Below are 22489 nucleotides of genomic sequence, written 5' to 3' on the forward strand. Positions count from 1 at the left end.
GTTACATGTGTCCTTACACCCTTCATTAAAATTACACAGTCAATGAGCCTTTTGTTTTCCCAGCGATGTCTAGGTTATGCTGGCATTTGTACTGCAGTTGTTCTCATTTTTATTATATGAACTCTTGGAAAATGTAATCACACTACTCACAATATTAAAAAGTTAAACAAGATCGGACATCCAAATTGCTAAAAGGCCTCCATAAGTCTGCTCTTCCAAAAAGGAATAAAACAGTCACAAAAATGTTTAAATCAAAGTTTTCAGAACTCTAAGATTAACCAAAGCCTTGCAACAACGTGAAGACCATTCATTTGATGAAAACTGCTTACCTCAGTAAGAACAGCAGGGTTCATGGCACTTTAAGTTGACCTACTCTCATTCCTGTCTTCCCAGCTCTGCAGTAGCCTTGAAAATCAGCAGCCATTCAGTCAACATGTACCGTGTTTGGAGCGTCTCAAAAAGCCCCACCCTAGGGCATTGTCACTATGTGGTCTACCTCATAGTTCCCTGGAGAAACCCCATTTGTAACATGCTGTCATTACTTAACTCAGAGCTCACCCTATAGGAAAAGCCCTGTCTTCAGAAGGTTTGTCAAAACAATCAGTAGCCATAGTAACAATAATATATTATATAGTTTCAAATAGCTAGAAGGATAATATCGAACGATCCCAAAGAAATGATAAATGAGATGAATATGCTAATTATCCTGATTTGAATATTCTTCATTATACGTATGAAAGTATTGCTATGTACCCTACGACTATGTACAATTATTATTTGTCAGTTAAAAAGTTTTTAATGAAAAAGTTTTAAAAAAAATCAGTGTCGATTATTTAACATCATACCTTCCCAAAGCTGTAATACCAGTTGAGGTAAACAAGAACCTGCCCAATAATTAAAAGGGAGATCTAGGGAGCAATATGCCAGAAAGGACCTTGAAAATCTCTAACATATTTCTGGGGACCTAGAAGGATGCATGCCATGCAATGCTATATGCATTGAAGAAAAGACCTGAGAATACCCCAATCCCTCCTCACTGGCTGATCTTGAGGCCCTGAGCTAGTAGAAAGTAAAGTCTAAGGTAAAGGTGTAAACTGTCTGAGCGTTGAAAGACATGATTTTACAAACACAGAGTCCCTCAGCAAAAATTGGAAGATGTATTGGCTCAAGGCATTAAAAAAAAAACTCTGACTGGCCAGGCACAGTGGCTCATGCCTGTAACCCCAGCACTTTGGGAGGCTGAGGTGGGCAGATCACAAGGTTAGGAGTTCGAGACCAGCCTGGCCAACATGGTGAAATCCCGTCTCTACTAAAAATATAAAAATCAGCCTGGCGTGGTGGCGGGCGCCTGTAATCCCAGCTACTCAGGAGGCTGAGGCAGGAGAACCACTTGAACCCAGGAGGTAGAGGTTGCAGTGAGCCAAGATCATGCCATTGCACCCCGGCCTGGGTGACAAGAGCAAGACTCCATCGCAAAAAAACAAACAAACAAACAAAAAAATCTCTGGCCAAACATCATCTAATCACTAAACTAATTGAGCAGACGCTTCATAAGCCACAAAGAATACAGACAATAGCAACAAAGGCATGAACAACAACAAACCCTCAGGAAAGGAAGAAAATGATTCCCCAAATTACCACATAATATTATCTAAGGTACCCAATTTTCAACGAAAATTGTGAAACACATAGAGAAATAAGAAGGTGTGACCTATACAAAGCAAAGAAAGCAGTTAATGAAAATTATCCCTGAAGGGGGACTAGATGTTGGACTTACCAGACAAAGACATTAAATTTTATAAATATGTTCAAAGAACTAAAGGAACTATAGCCAAACAATTAAATAAAGTGTGACAGCAGTGGCTCATTATGTAGAAAATATCAATAAATGAATAGAAATTGTTTTTTAAAAAGAGCAAAAATACAATTATTCAAGTGAAAAAATACTATCAGGTTTCAACAGCAGACTTGAGTGGGCAGAAGAATCAACAAACTTGAAAATCATTCAACAAAGATTATCTAGTCTGAAGAATAGTAAGGAAAAGATGGAAGAAAATGAACACAGCCTTAGAGACTTGCGAGACACCATCAAACACATTAAAATACATATAATGGGAATTTCAGAAGGAGAGGAGAAACAGAAATCTTTAATCAACACATTGAAGAAGCTGAACAAACACTAAGTAACATACTATCAAGGAGATACTATAATCAAACTGTTGGAAGCCAAAGTCAAATATAGAATCTTGAAAATAGCAAGAGAAATACAATTCATTACATAAAGGAAATCTTTAATAAGATTAGTAGCTGACTTCTCAACAGAAACCATGGAGGCCAGAAGACAGTGAAATGACATATTTAAAGTACTAGAGGGTGAGGGGAAGAGAATGTCTGTTAACCAAGAATTCTGCATACAACAAAATTACCCTTGGAAAGTGAAAAAGAATTTAAAACATTCTCAGACAACTTAAAATAGAGAAAATTTATCAATAGTAAATCTGCTCTACAAGAAATAACAAAGAGAGTTCCTCAGGCTGAAATGAAAGGACATTAGATGGTAACTCTAATTCACACAAAGAAATAAAGAGCACCAGTAAAGATAATTACATAGACAAACGCAAACCACAGTATAAATATACTTTTTGTAATCTTTTCTTCTGCTATGTGATTTAAAAGACAGTTTCACAAAGCAATTATAACATTGTATGGGTGGGCTTATATCAAGATTTAATTTGTGATAAAAACACAAAAGAGTACAGATGAAATCAAGCAATATTGATACCAAGTTTCTAGATATTAATAAAATTAAGTTAATATTAATCCAAAGTAGGATGTTTTAAGTTAAGATGTTAATTATAATTCTCAGTGCGACCACTAAGAAAATAACTCAAAAAATATGGTTAAAAATGGAATTATAATTATATACCAGAAAATATCCTTTTAAAACAAAAGAAGGCAGTAATGGAAGAACAGAGGAATGAAAAGTCATAAGGCATATAGAAAACAAATAGCAAAATGACAGCCATAAATCCTATTTTAACAATTATATTAAATGTAAATGGATTAAACTCTCTAATTAAAAGTCAGAGGTTGGGAAAATGGATTTTAAACAAATATGATTCATCAGTCTGTTGGCTATAAGGTTCCACTGTAGATTCAAAACACAAATAGGTTAGAAGGAAAAAAGACAGAAAAAGACACATCATGCAAATAATGGCCAAAAGAAAGCAGAAATGTTTGTATTAATATCAGACAAAATCCATCTTAAAACAAAAATTTTTACTAGAAACAAAACAGGAAATTTTATAATGATAAATTTTCAACGTATCTGATAAGCATAACAATTATAAACATATGTGCACATAACAACAGAGCCCAAAAACATATGAAAGAAAAACTGACAGAATAAAAAGGAGAAATAGACAATTCAACAATAACAGAGACTTCAATACCCCAACTTCAATAATGGATGCAACAATAGACAGAAGCTCAATAAGAAAATAGAAGACTTGAACAAACTACAAACCAAGTAGATCTAAGAGATGTATATAGAAAGTAATCCACCCAACAACAGCAGAATACACATTCTTCTCAAGCACACATGGAACATTTTCCAGAATAAACAATAAACATAAAGCAAACCTCAATAAATTTTCAAGGAATCATACAAGGTATGTTGTCTAACCATAATAAAATAAAATTGGAAATCAGTAACAGAAGGAAACTTGAAAATGTACTAATATGTGAAAATTAAATATGCTTCAAAATAACCAATGGATCAAAAAGTAAATAACAGGAAAATTAGAAAATACTTTGACATACATGTAACTAAACATAACAAATGAAAACTTTTGTAATGCAGCAAAAGCAGTGCTCACAGGGAAATTTATAGCTATAAATATCTACATTAAAAAAGAAGAAGAATCTCAAATCAATAACCTTACCTTCCACCTTAAGAAATGAAAAAAGAAAGAGCAAACTTAACTGAAAGCAAGCAGAGGGAAGGAAATATTGAAGCAGAAATAAATGAAATAGATAACAGAAAAACAACAGGGAGAGTCAATGAAACAAAAAGTTGGCTCTTTGAAAAGATTAATAAAATTGACAAACCTTTAACTAGCTTGACCAAGGAAAAAGAGAGGAAACTCAAATTACCAAAATCTGGAATAAGAAAGGCTGAGGTGGGAGGACAGCTTGAGCCCAGGAGTTTGAGGCTGCAGTAAGCTAAAGTTGTGCCATTATACTCCAGCCTGGAAAACAGAGTGAAGCTCTGTCTCTAAAAAAATGAAAGAGAGGATATTACTACTGATCTTAGAGTAATATAAAGAATTATAAGGAAATATTATGTACAATTGTACACCAACAAATTAGATAGCCTAGATAAAATGAACAATTTTCTAGAAAGACACAAAACACCAAAACTGACTCAAGAAGAAAGAGAAAATCTGAATCGCCCTATAACAAATAACAGGATTGATTTACTAGCTTAAAAGTTGTCCCCAAAGGGAAGCCAAGACCCAAATGGCTTCATTAGTGAATTCTAATACACAATTGAAGAAGAAATAATGCTCATTTTTTTTACAAATTCTACCAAAAAAGAGGAGGGAACACTTTCCAAATCACTCTATGGGGCAGTATTTCACTGGTACCAAAACAAAATTGATATCACAAGAAACTAACACTACAGACCAATATTTTTCATAAATATAGATGTAAAATTTCTTAATAAAATATTAGCAGGCAGAATCCTGCAACATGTAAAAGTTGGAATTTATCTCAGGAATATAAATTCCCAGGTGGAATTTATCTCAGGAATATAAAGTTGTTTTAACATCCAAAACTCTATCAGTGTAATCAATTAATGTGTACATTATAGAATGAAGGACCAAACCCTCCTACATGATCATTTTAATAAACGCAGAGAAAATATCTGACAAAATCCAATCCCATTTGATGATTAAGTAGATAGCAACAACTTTTATGAATAAAAGAGAACTTCCTCAACCTGATAAAGATTACCTATGAAAAACCCACAGTTAACATCATACTTCATGGTAAAAGACTAAATTATTTCCACCTAAGATCAGAAACAAGACAATGATATCCACTGTCACCACTTATCAATCAACATTGTACTGAAAGTTCCAGCCAGAGCAATTAGGCAAAAAAATGAAATGAAAAGTATCCAGACTGGAAAGGAAGAACCTAAATTATTTCTATCTGTAGATGACATTATCTTGTATATAGAAAATCCCAAGGAATCCACAAAGCATTACTACAACTAATAAATAAGTTCAGCAAGAATGGAGGATACAAGAACAATGTACGAAAGTTAATTTTATAAACAATCTGAAAATACAATTAAGAAAACAATTCTATTTGCAATAGCATCAAAAAGAATTAAAAACTTAGAATTAAATTTAAAAAGTGCAAGACTTGCCCAGTGAAAACTGTGAAATACTGTTGAAATAAATTTATAAAGGACTAAGTAAATGGAAATGCACTCACGTTATGTGGCAGAAGATTTAACACTGTTAGTCAGGCAATACTTGCCAAATTGATCTACAGATTTAGTGTAAACCCTATTAAAATCCCAGATGACTTTTTTGCAGAAATTTGCAAGCTGATTCAAAAATTCACAGGAAAATATGATGCATCCATAATAGCCAAAACTATCTTGAAAAGGAAAAACAAAGTTGAAGTCTTCATATTTTTATTTCAAAACTTACTATAAAGCTACAGTAATTAAGACAGATAGGTAGTGGTATAAGAATAGACATACAGATCAAGGGAATAGAATTGAGAGTCTATAAAGAAATTCTGACATTTGTGATCAATTTTAAACAAGGGTGCCAAGACATTCAATAAGGAAAGAAAATCTTTTCAATAAATGATACTGGAACAATTGGTTATTCACATATGAAAAATGATATTGAGTTTCTACCTCATACTATACACAAACATTAACTCAAAATGGATCATAAACATAAATGTAAGATTAAAACTGTAAAATTCTTACCAGAAAAATAGAAGTAAATCTTTGTGTCCTGAGTTAAACAAAGGTTTCTTAGATATGACACCAGAAGCACAAGCAAAAAAAAGATAAATTGGACTTCATCAAAATTAAATACTTTTTACAAAGAATATCATTAAGAAAGTAAAAAAAGCAATCTATCAATTAAAACAAAATATTTGCAACTCACACATCTAAGCTTCTTGTATCCAAAACATATAAAGTACCTTCATAATTCAATAATAAAAAGGCAAATAACCCAATTTAAAAAGGGACAAAGGATCTGGATAAACATCTATCTAACAAAAATATACAAAAAATAGCCAATAAGCATATGAAAAGATGCTCAGCACCATTAGCCATCAAGGAAATGTGAATCAAACCATAATTAGATACTACTTTACACTCACTGGGACAGATATAATTTAAAAAATCAGAAAATAGTAAATGTTGGCAAAAATGTAGAGGAATCAGTATACTCATACAATGCTGCTGGGAATATGAAATATTGCATCTGCTTTGAAAAATGGTCTGGCATTCCCTTAAAAGTTTAAATACAATGTTGCCATATGACCGAGCAGCTTCACTCATAGGTATATACCCAAGAGAATTAAAGCATATTTCTACACACAGATTTGTACACAAATAGCAATATTCATAGCAGCCTTGGTTGTAATAGGCAAAAAGTGGAAACAACCCAAAAGTCCATCAACTGATAAATGGATCAATAAAATGTGGTATAGTCATACAATGGAATATCATTCAACACTAAAAGAAATAAAGTATTGATAGGTGCTACGGCATGGATGGACCTTGAAAACATGATGCTAAATGAAAGAAGCCAGTCACAAGTCATATATTGTATTATTCTGTTTACATGAAATGTCCAGAATTGGCAAATCTACAGAGATAGAAAGTACATTAGTGATTGCCTAGGGTATGTGGGAATGGGATGGAGAAAGTGACTTCTAATGAGTACAGGTTTTCTTTTGGGGTGATGAAAGTGTTCCAAAATTAGATACTTATTCTACTAATACATAGTTGACTCTTGAACAATGTAGTGGGTAGGGGAACTGACCTTCCATGCAGTTGAAAATCAGCTTATAACTCTTTACTCCTCCAAAACTTAACTATCAGCCTTCTATTGATCAGAAGCCTTACTGATTACATAACAGTTGATTAATATGTATTTTGCATGTTATACATATTATATACTGTATTCCTACAATAAAGCTAGAGAAAAGAAAATGTTAAGAAAATAGTAAGAAAGAGAAAATATATTAACTATTCATTAAGTGGAAGTGGATCATCATAAGGGTCTCTATCCTTGGTGTCTTCAGGTTAAATAGACTAAGGAGGAGAAAGAGGAGAGATTGGTTTTGCTGTCTCAGGTGTGGCAGAGGCAGATAAAATGAAGGAGGTGGAAGGGGAAGCAGGAGAGGCAGGCACACTTACTGTAACTGTGGAAATACATGATAATTTCTGTCTGACATTTTGCTTTTTCATTTCTTCAAAAATGTTTCTATATGGTAGCAATTATTCTTCCACCATTTGCTTTAGCTTCAGTGCCTGTATCATAGAAGAGCCCATGTCACAAAAGAAGTCGTAAGTACTCTTGAATAATTAAAACTTTTTTGTCAGATTGTCTAGTTTTTGGCACTGGTGCTTCTACATCTTCTTCGTCATGATCTGGCACTGGTTCAGAAGCACTAATCTTTATCAAGTCATCATCTGTTAATTCCTATAGTGTGGTGTCTACTAGTTCTTGAATTTCTCCAAAATCCGTATCTTGAAACCCTTCACCCACCACTTTTTTTTTTTTTTTTTGCCATATCCACAATCTCTTTCATGAATTCCTTGACTGACTCTGTTGTAAATCCTGTGAAGTCATGCACAACATCTGAACACAGTTTTCTCCAGCAGAAAGTTATTATTTTATGCTTGATGGCTTTCATGGATTTTTCCTGTGACAATGATGGCATTTTCAGTGGTGTAATCCTCTCACACTTTTATGATGTTCTCTCTAACGGGGTTCTCTTCCATAGCATTGACAATCCTTTCCATAAAATACCATGTGTAATGATTTTTTAAAGGTCCTTATGATCCCCTGATCTGGAGGCTGAATTAGAGACATTGTGTCTGGGGACAAATAGTCCACTTTAATGCCCTTGGTATTGAACTTGTGGAATTCTGGGTGGCCAGAGGCATTGTCCAATATCAAAAGAACTTTTAAAGGCAGTCTCTTACTGGCAAGGTACTTCCTTACTTCAGGGACAAAACATCAGTGGATGTAATCCAGAAAAAGGGTTCTCATTGTTTATGCATTTTTGTTGAATAACTAAAAGACAAGCAGCTCATATTTGTCTTTTCAATGCAAGGCCCAGGGGTTAGCAGCTTTGTAGATAAAGGCAGTCCTAATTATAAACCCGAATGCATTTGTACAACATACAGTTAGCTTATCTCTTTCTGCCTTAAATCCTGGTGCTTACTTCTCTTCCTTACTCATAAATCTCTTTTGTGGCATTTTCCCCCAGAATAAGGCACTTTCATCTGCATTAAAAATCTGTTCAGGGCCGGGCGCGGTGGCTCACGCTTGTAATCCCAGCACTTTGGGAGGCCGAGGCGGGCGGATCACGAGGTCAGGAGATCGAGACCACGGTGAAACCCCGTCTCTACTAAAAATACAAAAAATTAGCCGGGCGCGGTGGCGGGCGCCTGTAGTCCCAGCTACTCGGAGAGGCTGAGGCAGGAGAATGGCGTGAACCCGGGAGGCGGAGCTTGCAGTGAGCCGAGATCGCGCCACTGCACTCTAGCCTGGGCGATAGAGCGAGACTCCGTCTCAAAAAAAAAAAAAAAAAATCTGTTCAGGCAAATGTTCTTTCTCCTTGGTGATTTTCTTGAAGGTGTCTGGGAACTTGTCTGCTGCCTCTTAGTTGGCAGAAGATGCTTCTCCTGTTATTTTGACATTTGTAAAGTCAAGCCTTTTTCTTTCTTTTTTTTTGGTGTTAAGAAGCACTTTTATTAATACCTTATACATGTCATAATTTTTCACTTGTTCTTTATTTTTTATATATATATATTTTTTCATTATACTTTAAGTTCTAGGGTACATGTGCACAATGTGCAGGTTTGTTATATATGTATACATGTGCCATGTTGGTGTGCTGCACCCATTAACTCGTCATTTACATTAGGTATATCTCCTAATGCTATCCCTCCTCCCTCCCCCACCCCATTACAGGCCCCAGTGTGTGATGTTCCCCTTCCTGTGTCCAAGTGTTCTTATTGTTCAATTCCCACCTATGAGTGAGAACATGTGGTGTTTGGTTTTTTGTCCTTGCGATAGTTTACTGAGAATGATGGTTTCCAGCTTCATCCATGTCCCTACAAAGGACATGAATTCATCCTTTTTTATGGCTGCATAGTATTCCATGGTGTATATGTGCCACATTTTCTTAATCCAGTCTATCATTGATGGACATTTGGGTTGGTTCCAAGTCTTTGCTATTGTGAGTAGTGCTGCAATAAACATATGTGTGCATGTGTCTTTATAGCAGCATGATTTATATTCCTTTGGGTATATACCCAGTAATGGGATGGCTGAGTCAAATGGTATTTCTAGTTCTAGATCCCTAAGGAATTGCCACACTGTCTTCCACAATGGTTGAACTAGTTTACAGTCCCACCAACAGTGTAAAAGTGTTCCTATTTCTCCTCATCCTCTCCACCACCTGTTGTCTCCTGACCTTTTAATGATCGCCATTCTAACTGCTGTGAGATGGTATCTCATTGTGGTTTTGATTTGCATTTTCTCTGATGGCCAGTGATGATGAGCATTTTTTCATGTATCTGTTGGCTGCATAAATGTCTTCTTTTGAGAAGTGTCTGTTCATATCCTTCGCCCACTTTGTGATGGGGTTGTTGTTTTTTTCTTGTAAATTTGTTTGAGTTCTTTGTAGATTCTGGATATTAGCCCTTTGTCAGATGAGTAGGTTGCAAAAATTTTCTCCCATTCTGTAGGTTGCCTGTTCACTCTGATGGTAGTTTCTTTTGCTGTGCAGAAGCTCTTTAGTTTAATTAGATCCCATTTGTCAATGTTGGCTTTTGTTGCCATTGCTTTTGGTGTTTCAGACATGAAGTCCTTGCCTATGTCTATGCCCTGAATGGCATTGCCTAGGTTTTCTTCTAGGGTTTTATGGTTTTAGGTCTAACATTTAAAAGTCAGGCCTTTTTCTAAGATTATCAGACCAACCTTTTCTGGCATTAAATTCTCAGGCTTTAGATTCTTTGCCTTCCATTTGCTTTAGGTTTTCATATAATGACTTCACTTTTTCTTGAATCATATTAGAATATAAAGGTATGCCTTTCTTATAGCAATCCTGCACCCACAGAAAAGCCACATTTTCAATATGTGATAAAAAGTACTTCACAAAAAGTGCAAGGTTTCATGTACTTTTTTTTAATGCAGTGATGGCTTCATGAAATTGTTTTTCCTTCCTTCCTTCCTTCCTTCCTTCCTTCCTCCCTTCCTTCCTTTCTCTCTCTCCTTTCTTTCTCCTTCCCTCCTTTTCTTTTCCTTTCTTTTTTTTCTTTCTTCCCTTCCTTCCTCTTTCTTTCTCTTTCTTTCATTTCTTTCTTTCTTTCATCCCTTCCTTCCTTTCTTTCTTCTTTCTTTCTCTTTCTTTCTTTGTCCTTACACTGATTGCATTTATCTTGAAATGGTGGACAACTGCAACTGCTGACCTCAATTGATGGTGCATATGCAGCAACTCTGTCTTTTCTTGTAATGTCATGACTTTTCTCTGACACTTGGGAGCACTTCAAGTACTGGCACGTTTGTATGGGTCCCATGATGTTATTCAAGGTTTATGGTATTGCAATATGAAAAATACATGCAAACAACAAGAGATCATTTTTTAATGTGATATGCAATTTACTGGAGAGACAAACTGTTCACAAGGAGATGATTAGCAGCACATGGTGTTTTAAGCAGATACTCCCAACACTGGAGCTGACACAATAGTAACAAGAGGTCAATACAAAATTATTACAGTAGTACAGTATGTGTCATAATTAAGTTTATGCAGTTATGATTTAATATTGTATATTTACATTTCTCTCAACTGCAAAAGGCACCATGTTTGGTCTGTATGTTATGCATAAGTTTTGATAAATTTAAACTTTTAATAATAAATGAGCATAATTTATGATAGTAAATGATAAAAATAGACTACCATCTATATATATTTTTTGCATTGATTATATACCTAACTTTTACTTAATTTTTTTCCATATTTGTAGGCCATATGATTCATCTGCAAGTTTTTAAGCTGTTGCAAATCTCTGGGTATCAAAATGGACTGCTTGGATCCCAGTAACTTGCAGAATTTTTATTCCTGAGGTATCCCATCTTCTTTTTTGCTTTCATGACAGAGACCTTTTCTTTTTTATCTGTTCAGTCTACTTGCTAATTTTTATTATTCATACATTTTTAACAGCAATATTCATAAATGAGTTTGGTCATCTTCCTTGTACTCTGATTTGAGTGGTGGTGTTATTTTTGGCTTCCCGTGGAAGCTCTTCTTATCTTGCTGTGCTTTGAGACAGTTTAAAGTATTGGAATTCTTTGTTCCTTGAACATTTGAAATTATTTACCTGAGAAACCATCTGGGCCTGGTGATTAGGGGATGTTTTAGTCTCAATTTCTGATTATTGGTCTATTTAGAATTCTTATTTTCTCTAGGGTGAATTTTGGTAATTTCTATGTTTTCTAAGACACTTAATTATTTCATCCAAGTTTCAATTTAATTTGTACCCAGGTTTGCCAAACATTTCCTGAAACTTTTTTGAATGTCCTCTGTATATTTCATTAATTCTTCTTTCTAATTTTTTATTTTTTATTTCTAATATGAGCTTTTCAAATTTTTAAAATTTGTTTCTTCTTTTTCAGTCTTGTAATTCATTAATTTCTGCTTTTACTTTATTATTTATGCTCTCCATATGCTACCTGTGATATTTTTTCCTAGCCTCTGGAGCACATTTTTAAAAATTTTCATTTGTAATGTCTAATATATGTGTTTATGGCTTTATTTTTCTGTGAAATCAGCTTTGGCCATCTTTCATTAATTTTGACATGCAGTATTTTATTATTGCTAAGTCTTGGAGTTTGAAATTTCAGCTTCAATTTTCTCATTGACCCAAAAATTGTCAAAGAGGAAAATTCAGGGTTTTCCATCTGTTATTACATTATGAGATAATTTAATTACTCTAATAAATATAATATTGTTTATTGATCTATGATAAATAGTATTCATCATGCTGGATATGTTAGTCAAGATCCTGGCAGTAAGACAATATGCCGAAAAATATTTAACTAAACAGAATTGAACAAGGAAACTAAGCATAGAGATTTGGACGGGTTAAGGGAACCATAAAAAGATGGTGAGGTGTCCAGGGAATAGCACCTGTGGGAATCTGTCAATACCCGTAAACCTGAAGGAACAAAGGGAGGGAAAAATATCACTGGAGCCTGTGAGAGTCAGAGCCATGCCAGAAGGTCTGCCTAGAGGAGCTGCAGTTGAGGAGGAACACATCCACTGCTGAACACTGCCACTGCTGAAACCGCAGGGGATGAAAGAGGGGACAAACACTCCAAGCATCCTTCCCTTCACCTTCCTTCTTCTGCCCATACCCAATGGCTGAGCACAGTCTGAAGACAGGGGATCTGAGAGCCTGAAAGATGTGGTCTGTGGAGGTCAGCCACAGAAGGACACAAAACAGGAATTGAAAAGGGAGGAGAAAAACAAATCTGGGAGCAAAAACTGGGAATAACCAGCACCTCAAGTAAATATCATTCTACTCGTATTTAAGCATCAGGAATAGATGTAGACTGTGTTAATGCTCTGTGGTCTACTTACGTGATTCATTCTATTTCTAGCTTTCCTGATTTTGAAGCATTCTTGCATTCCTAGTACCCTGAACCCTACTTGCATACCTGCATATTCTTTTCACTATACTTTTGAGTGGCAGCCTCTTTATTTAGAATTTTTATATCTATACTTGTAAATGAGATGATTGGTTCAGCATTTTCTTTTGGGAATGCCAGTTGTCATAGTTTAGTACCAGGGTTAAATTTGCTTTGTGAAATCAATCAGAGGAGCTTTTCACATTTTTATGTTCTAAAATAATTTATACAGTAACAAAAAATGATTCCTTAAAAGTTTTTTTTTAAATTACTCAATTATATTCCTACCAGGAACTGGTGACTTTTCTTTCAGTTAATTCTTGGACAACGTTTCTGGGTCTTCCATAATTATTGGTCTGAACAGGTTTTCTAATTTTGAGGCAATTTGGGTCACTTATAATTTTCTAAGGAATGGCTCCTTTCCTGGATATTTATTTTCTCCTGGTAGATCCACATTTTATTTACCCAAACTTGGGGGTTAAATCGTCTTTGTAAAGGGTTTTTGCATCCCCCGTGGCTGCCCAAAGGATTGTTGTAGTTGCTGCATGGAGAGCTCCTCAAAGGCTTGGTTAAAACAGTTAAAACTCTTAAGAGGGGTTTTATCCTGCAGATAGGATTGTTCTGGCTTCTCTGCAGCTGTAGAAAAATGCCACATCCCGTGGAGCTGACCACATGAGGATGTGCTTGAGCTGTCCTTCCAGAATGATTCACCATGTAGTTGCATAACCTCAGCACCTACCTACCCTGGAAACTGACCTCTGAAAACTGGCTGTGATTTAGCCCTCCTGCTCAACAAAAGCAACAAGGAAGTATGTGAGAGGAGGAGAAAGAAAGGGAAGCAGGGAACACATACATGAGTGAGCCCTGCTCTAAGAAGGATGTGCCTTCCTTGACGGAGCTTTCCTTCTGGCCTTGGCTCTGCCACTTTGGATGTGTCATTGTGAGTAACCTTGCTGGGCTTTAGTTACCTAACTGTGAAATGAGAGGCTCTGAGGCCTTCCTAGATTTATGTTTCTATTAACAGATTCCCCCCAGGATCATACTTCTCTCAAGAAACTGATGGAATTGCATAAGTAACAGTGTCTGAGAGCTGAGCTCTTATTCAGGAGGGACAAAAAGGCCCTTCTGCTCCCCTTGTATCTCCCCACCAGCCCGCCTTGAACTCAAAGAGCTGCTATGTGGGGTTCAAGTTATCAACAGCCTGAGCAAGAGTCTTGTCCCAAAGAAACAACCCTTTGAAGTGTTTAACACCTTAATGTGCACTAACGCATCCAACTGGCAAGGTTCTGAGCATACAGGATGTTTTTGATGGGGAGGGAGAGGTCTAGTGCATGGACCACTGGAGAGAGCCAGCCTGGAATGACAACCAAAATTGCCAGGGATGGATGGGGAGGTGTGCAATTGGCAAGCAGGTGACAACACAGTGTTTATTGAGTGTGTGGCCAAGGTGGAAGTGAAATACAACACTGTCTTAGCTTGGGCTACTATAACAAATTATCATAGACTGGGTGGCTTAAATGATAGACATTTCTTACATTTCTGGAGGCTGGGAAGTCTAAGAAGGTGCTGGTAGATTCAGTTCCTAGTGAGACTTTCTTCCTGACTTACAGACATCCACCTTCTTGCTGTGTCATCACGTGTTCTTTCCTCCGTGTATGAGCATGGAAAGAGAGAAAGATTCTTTCTCTTCTTGCAAGGGCACTAATCCCATCATAAGAGCCCCAGCCTCATGACCTGTTTTAACCCTAATTACCTCCCAAAAGCCTTACTCCCAAATACCATCACACTGGAGATTCGGACTTTAACACATGAATTTTGGGAGGACACAAACATTCAGACCATAACGAACACAAATTAGTCTACAAGAGTTTGTGGAATGTTTAGCATCAAAGACTCTGGCAAGGTAGCGTGAATAACATGGTCTTTAGAAGCCAACAGAGCTGGGTTTCTATCCCAGTTTTGCCACTCACTTAGCAAGTTCCTAAATCTCTGTGAGCCTCTTTTCTCATTTGCAAAATGGGAATATAATGCCTATCTTTAGGGCTGATGAGAGTTAAGTGAAATAATGTTTAAAAAGTACTCAAGCACAGTGACTAGTACAAGTGAAAATTTAATCAACTTATCTGTTATTAAAAAGAATCCTACTTTTGACCATCTCTCTCTAGAAGCCATTCTTAATCCTTTAATTAATCACAAGAATTTTTGTGTTCCTGCTGTGCTGGTCACTCTGGGGTTACAAGGAAAAATATTCCCTGCACTCAAACAGCTTCCTACCCAGTGGAGTAGACATATTTGCACACAACCAAGTAAAACATAAAGCAAAACTGGCAAGAGAACCAACTACAGGTGTCCCAGCACACTGTGGGAAGGCCTAGGAAGGAATGATGAGCTCTCAGAGTGGGAGTCAGGGAGCAGGACAGGCAGCATGTGAATTAGGTTTTACCATCTGATAAGGTCATCTAGTCTGACACCTTTGCTTTACAACTAAAGACCCAGACAGGTTAAAAAAGGTTAAAAATTCTCCACTCACATATTGACCACAGACCATGTGCCAGTCATTGTTAAGCTTGACTTCATCTTCTTCTTTTTTTGTTTTGAGACAGAGTCTCGCTCTGTCACCCAGGCTGGAGTGCAGTGGCGTGGTCTCAGCTCACTGCAAGCTCCACCTCCCGGGTTCACACCATTCTCCTGCCTCAGCCTCCGGAGTAGCTGGGACTACAGGTGCCTGCCACCACGCCCAGCTAATTTTTTGTATTTTTAGTAGAGACGGGGTTTCACCGTGTTAGTGAGGATGGTCTCAATCTCCTGATCTTGTAAGCTTGACTTCTTAAACCTCACAAGAACCCTGCAAGATGGAGATTCTTGCCATCCCCATTTTATGGATGAAGAAACTGAGGTACAGACAGATGACACAACTTGTCCAAGGTCATATAGCTCATGGGTGACAGAACAAGAATTTGACTCCCTGTAGTCCTCTCCAGGACCAACACAGCTGCCTCTCTTAGCAGCAGAGCTGGAGCTGAAGAGCCCAGCTCGCGACTGAAACCCTATGCTTTCCCATTCTCCTACACAGCCACTTCCAGCAAGTCAAATATTTCAGAAGGCAATTCTGGGTGAGCTTTCCAGGCTGAGGACAGCCTAGAAAAAGTATAGAGGACAGCAAGAGAAAAAGCATGGAGACCTGAATGGTTACGCTCTTGGAAGAGTGCAGGGATTACAACTGAAGGGTGGAATGAAGTTAATGAATAACAGTAGTGTAATACTTGCACCATTACAGTCAAACCTCAGGTGATGAAGAAGCAGCAACAGCAACATTTTTATACATTTTAGAAGTAAGAAAAGGCAAAGAGTGGTCTCTCGGGCATTAGTGTCTCCTCTGTCATCACAGAAACCATAGAGACATAAAGAAACCCTCAACTCTAAATCTGCTCCTCTCTTGGGTTCTACCATCCCCCCTCCTGCTACTCAGAAACAGGGGAGTGGTAGTAGACTCATTTCTCCCTCATTCCTTTGCCAATTCTACTTTTAAAATATTTTTGGCTGGGCACCATGGCTCATGCCTGTAATCCCAACACTTTGGGAGGCCGAGGCAAGAGAATCACTTGAGGCCTGGCCAATATTGCAAGACCGTCACACACAAAAAATTTTTTTGAAATTGCCCTTGTGTTGTTCTAGTTTTGTTAAGAAGCAGACACCAAGGTGAGGTTAAACATGCAAGGATTTTTGTTAAGAAAAATATCTATGAGAGAAAATGTGGAGGAAGCCAGAAGAAGCTCACAATGAGTGTGGCCTCGAATGAAGAAAAGAGGGAGAGAAGGTTGGGTGGAAGTGTCACACTGTTGTGCAGTGCAAGGAATGTTCCACAAAGCCACTGGGGAGTTTTAAGCCACAAACACCATTAGGGGAGCTCTGGGTCTCCCAGAAACATCCTCGTACTTGTATTACTCCCACCCTTGGTAACTGGCTGACATTAGTTCATGGGAAGCATGGTTTAACACAAACGTGAGGTTGGATTTAGATCACAGCAATAGTGCCCATGGTCCATTATGTGCCCTGTAACTCGGGAGCTGTGAGTCTAGACTGATGCCCAGGTACGTAGCTCCTCATCAACTCTACAGCTCCTGGCCCAGTTCAGACCCTTCCGTTCTTTATAGAACCCCAGTTGGTCTCCCTGTTGCTAATCTTTATCCCTCCAAGCCTTTTTCCACACCACAGTCAGAAAGACCTTTCTAAAATACAAATCTAACATGTCAATCCTCTGCTTAAAGCCTTCAATAATGATTTTGCCAATTCCCTTGAAATCTATAAATGGAGCTCTTGCGATGTATGAGAGATTGATTGAACATTTAATCAAACAAGATGCCCTTGAACTGGTAACATACTTTATTCCAGCACTCTAGTCTGAGTGAGGTAAGACTCTATAGAGACTGAAAATACAACTTAACTGAGACACTTACACATTACCTTTACCGAGAGTCATTGAACTTCTTGCTGATCTTGTTGGGGAATTTAAATCTTTGTAAAATGTGACTTGGCTAAGCTTATCAACAGCTGATTATTAATGATATTACTGCGAAAACACAATCAAACTCAACATACTACAGTCTGAGTTCTCGATTTGGAATTTTACTGACCTTGGGATTTCTAATACTTTATGAACATCCTGCCATCTAGAATATTGGCAGGGGGTGGAGGGTACCATCTTTTGGGAATGTATTAACTGACTTTGCCCATTCATGAGGTAAACCAATAATTAGCTCATGGCAAGATGGCAGGAAGTTCCTGCCACAAAATGTAAGAATGACAATGTAGCTCCCATTATTCATTCTTCAGGAACACAGTGTAAACCTTCATTCTCATCTCAGTAGTTAAAAGCATCTGTAGCTCCTGGGACAACTGGAACACTACAGATAGCACCGATCACAAGCTTTTATCTAAAGAAAATGCCATAGTTTTAATTTTTGCTGTGATCTATGCAATGCTGAAATCCTTTGACTTAGTGACACACTTAGAGGAGGAATTCCTAATATAAAACTTTGAAGGTCACAGCATGTCCCAGATTTAGATATTCTCAGGGTGATCATTTTGCACAGTTAATTCTGTGAAATCCAAAATTGGTTCATAATGTCACTTGAATATTATTTCAAATACAAAGGATTTGAGTCATTCTTAAATATCAGAACCAGTTTATATCTGCCCCCAAAGCATCACATTTTCTCCAAAAGACACTCACCATGTTAGTCTAGCCATCATACAAGTGGTCCTTCTAGGAAATGTCCACATGAAAGCTTGGAGAAACCCTAGGCTTGATGTCCCATTATTAACCCCAATATTGCAAACACCTACAAGGCATATATCTTATGCCAGTGGACTTACGACACTGGCATCTAATATTTTCTCTGATCAAGAAGTCATAACAACCATTTCAGATAAAGCTTTTTGACCATGGCAGATTCTTATTCAAAATTCCTCTGATTTATTTAAAATTGAGGAAGAGAGGACCAAGACTCCTAATCCCCCATTCCTTGGCCACTTGCTTGCACCTACTGTAGGAGAGATAAGAAAGAGGTCAGGGTGAAAAAAATGCAGGTTTTCTCTTGCTTTGTCCCCAAAACCATATAGGAAGAGTTCAACCTTGGTAGCTGAGCTGGACCACAAGAGGGTGACAAGGACAACCTTTGCGCATCTGACCAAGGCTACACTAAAAGTCAGCTGCGATGGTTTTATGTGTGATATCTTTAGGCTTTATGTCCCCACCCAAATCTCATCTTGAATTGTAATCCACAGGTGTTGAGGGAGACACCTGGTGGGAGGTGACTGGATCATGGGGGCGGTTTCCCCATGCTATTCTCATGACAGTGAGTGAGTTCTCATGAGATTTGATGGTTTTATAAGGCAGTTTTCCCTGCTCTTGCTTGCTCTTTCTCACCTGCTGCCATGTAAGATGTGCCTGCTTCCCCTTCTGCCATGATTGTAAGTTTCCTGAGGCCTCCCCAGCCATGCTGAACTGTGAGTCAATGAAGCCTCTTTCCATCTCAAGCAGTTCTTTGTAGCAGTGTGAGAATGGACTAACACAATGTGTCAACTTGGCTGGGCCACAATGCCCAAATATTTGGTAAAGCATTACTTTTTATATTTCTGTGAAGGTGTTTTTGGATGAGATTAACATTTAAATTGGTGGACTTTGATTAAAATGGATTGCCCTCCAAATGTGGGTGAACCTCCAAAGAGTTTAAGGGCTGAATAAAACAAAAGACTGAACTCCCCTCAACAAGAAGAAAGTCTGTCAGCAGACAGGCTTCAGTCTTGAACTGAAACATCAGCTCTTCCTGGATCTACAGCCTTCCAGCCCACACTGCAGATTTTGGATTTGCCAGACTCCATACACACACACACACACACACACACACACACACACACACACAGAGAGAGAAAAGGAAAACCCAAGAAACACAGACCCATGGAGTGGGACCCTGAGGCTGTCCCAGAGCAAAGGGATCCTTCCCAAGCAGGCATTTCACAGTCAAGTGGGTTCTACCCCCAGTGTTGTGGCCTAATTATATGCTGGATCCATGTCATCTGGATGTCCAGAGCCCCCAAGATGTCTCATGCTGGAAGTGTTTTATTTGCCTCTTTAGATCCAATATCCACCTGCCTTTACCAGCTCTCTGGCCAAGACACTGATCTCTGTGAGCCACATTACAGGGTTTTCTTACTTCCAGCTGGCCACCAGTTGGGTCCAGCCTCTCATGCAGAGGTCATTGCTCTTCAGGCAGCCGTCCCCATGGAGCCTCCCTGTCTTCCGGTTCTGAAAGCCCCACCCTCTCCTTGCTCCTGTGGGAACAGAAACTGAACCTGCTGTTTCTAACTCCAAGTACTGCATCATCCCTTGTTTTCCTGGGGCTGACTACACTTTTGTAAATAATCTCTTTTCAAAACCCTCCTTAAACTATCCTGTTTAAGTGTTTCATCTCTTTTCTGGCAAGACCCTGATTGACATACCACCCCTATTAGGATTGTCAGATTTAGCAAAATCAAAAGACAGGATGCCCAGTTATAACTGAATTTCAGATGAACAATAATTTTTTTTAGTATAAACCATTCCCAATATTCATTGTTTATCTGAAACTCAGATTTAACTGGGCACCCTGTATTTTTATCTGGCAACCCCAGCCTTGCCATCAACTATGAAAATATTTTGGGAATCTTGGTGAACTTCAGCTTATCCCTGAAATGAGTAAGGTTAATGACAGTCACAGAATATTAATACTCATAATGCAGATATGGTCCTAATTTGTAGGACTGTTCTCTGAACTGTTTAACTTCCCCTTTCTCTCTCTCTCTCTCTCTCTCTGTGTGTGTGTGTGTGTGTGCACACGCACGCGTATAAGTAGAGAGAAAAAGAGTGTGTGAGAAAAAGTGAGAGCAAGATAAAATAATGAGAGATAAGCCTGAAAGGCAAGTTGATGTTGGCTCATCAAGAACCTTAAATCCTGGGCAGGCAACAAGAGGCCTCTCCACACTGTGAGATGTTCTCAAACTCTTGTATGCATGACAAGAGTTCTGGCCCTCACTGCATTATCCACATTTCCTTACCTATCCTTCATGGTTGATTCTGATGAATTTAGCTATCCAAGGTGGTTTTGTCTTTTTAAAAAAATCTCCTGAAATTTATATCAAAGGATGAAATTGGACTCTGGGAATGTTGCTAGTTCCACTAACTGCAAAACCACATTTGGATACTATGTCACATTATATTTGTAGAACATATTCTTGATAATAAGATGAGATAAGGAAGGCTTGATTTAATTTCCCTTTTCTTATTTTTTTCTTGTAAATATAAGAAAGAAAAAGAGAAAAGAAGGAACGAAGGAAAAAAGGAATGAAGGAAGGAAAAGAAGGCATTTATAAGAAGTTTTAATAGCTCAAACAAGTTTGCAGAAATAATTAAGTTTTGGCTTTTGTAATCTACGTTTCAAAATAAAAACATTATGTAATCATCAAAATAAGTGATTGGTTTTTGCAGCCTCCAGTTACTATAATTTCACTGGATATTTTATAAGAAGTTGTTCTGGGGGATATTTCAATACTTCCTCCAAGATTTCATGAAGAAAAAATTTGCCCCAGGTCTAGAAGTTGTTCGATGAAATATTGTAGTGACTGTCTTTTCAGTCTTTGACTAGAGAGGCACCTATGTGGGTCTGTTAAAAAGGCTGTCACTTGAGCAATGAGCATAAGCAGCTCTCTGTGCTTTGTGAGTTGGATTTGAAATTAAATAACTTAATGTTCCCATTTTCCATGGCTCTCAGAGACTTCAGAGACAGTTTGAACAGTATATTTTAGGCAACAACTTCTGCTTTCAATGACTGGGCAAACATTACATTTTGCCCTTCCTAGGCCAAATCCTAGAAAGGATAGAAAACATAAAAATAATATATTACATATCTACATAAACACATTAAAAAATAAGAAGAGGGGTTTGCAATGGACAAAAAGCTATGAGAAACTCACCAACAACAGAAAGTAGAGGATCACACTGAAAAGGAAGACAGGAGGGAGGGTATGCAAGACAGTGTGGCTGCAGAAAGGGAAGGCAGAATGCAGACCAACATAGTGGAATCCAGGAGCAAGAAGGGGGACCCTTAGCTGGGATACTGCCATCGAGCTACCACATGGGGTACCCCAGACATTCTTCGCCACCACCAGGCCTAAGTGACCCTGTCACAAATGTGAGTGCAGGAGCTCCAAGCAGATGTTCAGACCACCAGGCCTTCATGAGACTAGCCACAACACCCTGTCTCATGTGAGGTTGTGGTTATCAGGCCCCCGCTGGAAACCACCCCAGAAATTTCCTGAGAGGCCCTTCAACCTGTGCATGAGCACCAGTTTACTTTTGTCTAAGAAGTCCAGCTTGCAATAATTTTGAATCTTTATCTATCAACATTCCTTCTCTGTGCCTCCTGGCTTTATGATATGTAGATTAGGGTCATTTACTCAAATGTTAGCCACAATTATGCCAAAGACAGAGCCTGTTGGCAACTACTAGAAACCTTTCTCCAGGTTCATGTGGAGGCAGGAAGCAGTGCCCTTTGAGCCAGTTTGAACCAGCTGTCAGTCCATCTTACTTGTCAACATTTCTGTTTAATCTGCTTACTAGCTGTGTGACTTGAACCAGCCACTTGGTCACTCGGAGCCTCAGTTTCCTCTTCCTACCTCATAGGATTGATATGAGGATAAAATGGGATAATATGCTTGCACAGTCATTGGAATATAGAAGGAGATCAATAAATGTTCAGTTGTTATTACTATTTTGAGCATGTGGGGCAGTCAACAGTTTTCCTGGAATTTAGTCTCCCTGAAGCCCTCCTGGCCCATGTCTTACTTCTGTCATATACCTTGGCTGTGCCCCTTCTTCTAGCTTTTCCTTATATACTCTAGAGTAGAATTTATCTGAAAGTGTGATGTACAGGCACATTTCTTTCTGGAGGTGACATATTCTTGGATTGTAATAA

The 22489-nt window shown here is 38.0% G+C and overlaps 1 long non-coding RNA gene across 2 annotated transcripts in view; it reads right to left on the reverse strand.

Annotated features, from left to right (window-relative positions):
• Positions 1-22489, reverse strand: part of LOC134731717 (uncharacterized) — a 69215-nt gene that overhangs the window by 29542 nt on the left and 17184 nt on the right. The window contains exon 1 of one of the 2 annotated variants that reach the window (XR_010114215.1): positions 330-434. The exons of the other annotated variant lie outside the window; for it this stretch is intronic. This is a non-coding gene — a long non-coding RNA (uncharacterized lncRNA). Of the gene's footprint in view, positions 1-329; positions 435-22489 lie in introns of those variants that run through there. 2 annotated transcript variants of the gene reach the window in all.

The sequence above is a fragment of the Symphalangus syndactylus genome, chromosome 1, assembly GCF_028878055.3.
Source record: "Symphalangus syndactylus isolate Jambi chromosome 1, NHGRI_mSymSyn1-v2.1_pri, whole genome shotgun sequence".
Taxonomy (NCBI): domain Eukaryota; kingdom Metazoa; phylum Chordata; class Mammalia; order Primates; family Hylobatidae; genus Symphalangus; species Symphalangus syndactylus.